Source organism: Lactuca virosa, chromosome 3 (genome assembly GCF_052849685.1).
Source record: "Lactuca virosa cultivar CGN04683 chromosome 3, Lactuca_virosa_CGN04683_v6, whole genome shotgun sequence".
Taxonomy (NCBI): Eukaryota; Viridiplantae; Streptophyta; class Magnoliopsida; order Asterales; family Asteraceae; genus Lactuca; species Lactuca virosa.
Genome location: NC_136428.1, coordinates 312,399,563 through 312,404,534, shown reverse-complemented (window position 1 = coordinate 312,404,534; position 4,972 = coordinate 312,399,563).

Genomic DNA, 4,972 nt, shown 5'->3' with positions numbered 1-4,972 from the left:
TTCTAATGTGATTAGGTTCATGTTCACTATTACTAATCCTTTAGCAAACAAATCATTTTAAGCAGTGATCAAGTGATTAAACTAAAGAGTTTACTAGTGTTCAATTCGAATCAAGCAAGACTTATAATAGTAGTTAATTAAATTGGTTGTTTCAATTAACTTATATATGGTTGGTCATCATATATAGCTTACACATTAATTTACTTATTTTCTAGTTAACCCTAGGTTATGTTCACAACACTAGGATTATAATCTTGCTTTCACAAAATCATAAGAGGTTAGTAATCAAGAAAGATGTTCATGCAATCTCAATAACTCATTAATCAACAGAAAATAATTGTCATTAACACATAAGGTTCTTTTAACAAGCTTAACATGATAAATAATCAAATCAATATAATCCAGAACCACTAAATCAAACCATAATCATAATATCCTCTAATCTGAACTAAAGTAGGGTTACCCCATGACTTTAGCATAAACAATCATAATAACAAAATTCATCAATGCAAACATAATGTAAACAAAGGAATTAAGTAAGTTACTAATGATTTTTGCCTTAGATCTCTTCAATTCAAAGCTCCTAGTCGAATTTTGAAATCCACAGCTCCTAGGGATATCTCTGACCTCCAAAAGTCGATAAAAACTCCAAGCATTCGTTAGAGTTTTGAACAGAAACGATCCTTAAATAGATTCTAAAAATCGGCGCAACACGTCGTGTTCATGGACTTAACACGCCGTGTTGATCATTAAAAATGCATGTACGGCAAGGCACTATTTTATCGGGATTTTTCATATAAACACGTCATGTTTAAGAACAACACGTCGTGTTCTTCTTCAATTTCATCTTCTTTCTTCAAAATCCAAGATCCAAGCTTTCAATTGCCAATTCCGCTTCCTTTTCCTTCCGAGCATGTCTTTTTGCTGAAAATGAAATTTTAAACTAATTAAGTATCTTTTGTTCAATATTTGAGACAAAAACAACATAAATTATTAAAATAATACATGAATTATATGATTAAATATGTCCATATCAAAATACCCCACACTTGACTTTTGTTTGCCCCCAAGCAAAACTAAACTTTAGCATACTAATACCACATAAGACAATCCCAATTGAACCCAGCCATTATGCCAAGACTACAACGCATGAATTTGTGTCTAATTTTTCCTAAGGACCCCCTAACCCTAAATACTCACAATCTTCATAAACACTCGCCCACTTTTTCCGAACAACGCTCATTTTATGCATCCCTCCAAATCCATCCGCAGAAAACTTTCTTAACCTCAAGTTATATTTGTTTAAACCCCCAAGCATACACATGGAAAATAACCTAGAAAAGAAAATTACAAATAAAATAAAAATACAACTTTTTCTTTGAATCTTTGATACTTTGTACCTCTTCTTCATGTCTTCATACTTGTAGATTCTTTCAAATATTTCAGCACTCTTTTTTTAGACGCACTTTTTTCACTCAAATCTAAAAAACCTAGAAAAACATATGCTTACGCAAGGGGTTTTAACTTCAACCTTTATTGATTAAAGGCATTAGTCTTAGTGTGCAATGACTACTTAAGCTTTCCTGGATACATTTCAAGTACACGATTCTAAACATGGTGCGCCCCTCAAACTAAGCAAGGTTATGTTTTTGTTCCATGATTTCACTAGAATAATGGAGGCCACAAATGCATTATAACATATATTGGCTCAACTAAATATTTAGGCCCTCAAAGAATCATCAAACACAATACTAGCATGGAATCCTAATTGCTTTACCATAATTTTCTGAATTAACCTAGCAATTTTTTTATGTTCAAATTTTTCAAAATTATACCTAGGATTCAAATGTAACTAATGTAACCAACCCCCTACGCCAAACTTATTTTATGCAATGTCCCCATTGCATGCTATGCATAATAAAATAACAAGTAAAAAAGAGAGAAAATGAACAGACTCCCCTGGGATAGTAGTGGCGAGGTTGATAATTCTTCTTTTTAGCTCCTTCTTCAGGTAACTTTGGCATGGGAACAGCTCATCAATGCCTTGGGTGTCATTCGTCACTTGTGGTTGACAGCTCATAGTGTATTGGAAAAATCTTCTTGGAACGCCTCAAAATGGACTTCATAAATGTGGATAATGCCCGCCTTGAATAGGATAAAATCAATGACTCGAGAAAATTAACTGAAGTCGCAACACGCCGAGTTGTAATGGGAAACACGTCGTGATGAATTCTTATTCAGACAGAAATCGCATTTTTCTTTTGGAACACGCCATGTTGTGGTATGACCACGGCGTGTTTAATGTTCAGTACATTAAATTTGTACTCTTTCTTCTCTAATAGCAATTCTTTGGTTCATAAAGGGTATTAATGCAATACACATTTTGTGTCTTCTGTAACATGATCCCTTTCTTGCAATTATATTCACCAGACTCAAAAATTACTCTCAAAATCTTCTAATCTCTCGTTAACGACTCAGCCCCTCACTTTTTCCTCTCACGCTTTAAATACTCGTTTTATTCTCAACCTAATTTCTGCAAAGATCAAAAACAAAAAACTACATAATAAAGGGAAAACAAACATTAAATTAAAAGTTCCTACATTACCCCTAATTACTATAAGTTTTAAAGCAACCAAACAAAACAACCAAACAAAATAAAACAAACAAAAATAAAATTGTCTTGAACACTTCAAACACAAATAAAGAAAAATGATAATTAATCTTCGTCTTCTCCCCTGTCTCCACTCCCGCCGGCTCCACCTTGCCTTTCCCGCCATAACTCTTCCCAACTCGGGACGTATAGATCTGTTGGATGAGTATCGGGTCGATGCATATTCATCTGGTGCATCATGAAGTCCAAATTCATGTTTGTATGATTCACACCACGTGCCAAATTGTTTTAAAATAGACTCATAGCTAAATTATACGGGTCCATGGGCATCTCGTCCTCTACGGGAATGACCGGCGGCTCCTCACGAACTTCTGCGGGTCATGGCCTAACTCTCCACCCTGGTTGCTCTGCCACCAACACCTCATCATCATTGGGGATAGAAAAATTACCCCCCCCTATTGTCCTCCACAATCCTCGCCCGTTTGAAGAGAAAAGGAGTAAAAGGACGTGTGTGCATCATAGTCAAAAAGCTTCCAGCCCCTCTCCCAAACAATCCATACGACCTCGCTAATTTGGTTACCAACATACCACCGCAAATAGGCGACCCCTTTCTATCTTTCGCCCCTTTTTCCGTCAAAAACTTGGCTAAACAATATGGTATGTTGCAAAAGACACCCGGTGTAAGAACACTCCATAAGAAAAACAAATCAAGGTTTGGAACCTTATCATCATCCTTTCTCATGTTGATTGTACTTGCAATGAACTGGTGAATGAGTCGGTGGATTGGTAACCGGATGTCACCCTCTTGGGCCACCAAAGGTATGTGCACTCCATTAGCAATTGTGGTCTACCAGTTTTTCCCATTAACACCTTCAGGGAACTCCATGTTACAATGCTCTAAAAATGTACCAAATGCTTCATTCATGGCTTCCGACAGGTTGTAGATATCCAACCTCCACGCCAACCCAGCTACACTACATTCCCTTCTTTCAGCACCCAAACAGAAAGTAAAGTTTTTCGGGTCAAACGCGTCATTTCCCCATCTAAAGTGAACAGTAGCATAGAATTTTAAGCAAAGTTCCTTGTAAACCGGTTGATGTAACTGAAACAGCCTCTTCCAACCGATGCATGTTATCCGCACCCCCTCATCCATAAAAATCTTGGTCAGATATGGGTTCATAGCCTCAACCAATCCAAACTACTCAAGCCGAACACAGTTCACTTCATTGGCAATGTAGAATTCCTTTTTCTTCAGCTTTTCCATCTTATTCCGCCATTCAGCAAGAACTCTTTGAGAAACAACCTCCGGAAAGTTATACCAAGGAAATTCCCTTTGTTCTCTTGGGGCTTGTTGGCCTCTTTGTCCCTTCCTCATATTTCTGCACAAATAAACAACACAAGAGCAAACAAATACCAAAAGAAGTTCAAATTAACATTTTTAACAAAACTGGGATGTCTAAACATACAACATGTCGTGTTGTATGAACAACACGTCGTGTTCTATGAACACTTTTGTAACGTCCCATTTTTCAAGTCCAAAAATTTCGATTTTTATATAACAACATAGAAAAACATTCACAAGAAAATGTCATGAAGTCATATCATCTCGTAAAACCATAATCTCATGTCTGAAAATCATATCATAAAAATAGTCACAATGTCAGAGTATAATCCCAAGAAATCTCATAGTGTGGAATCCAATGTGTGTATGATGTGCAGCTACTGCGCCGGCTCCTTCCCCTTCGCTGAAGAGGTACCTGAAACAAAACTGAAAACTGTAAGCATGAAGCTTAGTGAGTTCCCCCATCATACCACATACCATACAAACACATAGCCTACATACTGTCGGGCAGTTCTGGGGTGCCCAACCTACCCGGTACGTCCATTCTGGGGTGCCGACCTACCCGTGCCAAGCCATTCTGGGGTGCTGACCTACCCGTGTCAATCCATTATGGGGTGCTGACCTACTCGTCGGTCCTAACAACCGAACCTCGGGGACTATTCCACCCCTACTGCTACTATCACTTATATCATAACATAAACATACTATCAGACATATTTGGGGTGTCCGAACTACCCTTCGGTCCTAACAACCGAACTTGGGGACTATTCCCCTCCTACTACCACTATCACATATAACATATCATCCCAGCATATAAACATATCTCAACATACCGTCAGACATATCTGGGGTGTCCGACCTACCCTTCGGTCCTCACAACCGAACTTGGGGACTATTCTCTCCATACTATCACTATCACATATAACATATCATGCCAGCATATAACATATCAGGTAGTAGCAAACCTAGATGAATATCACAAAGACAATCATCTAACATACAACTCCTACTGGTGGGCT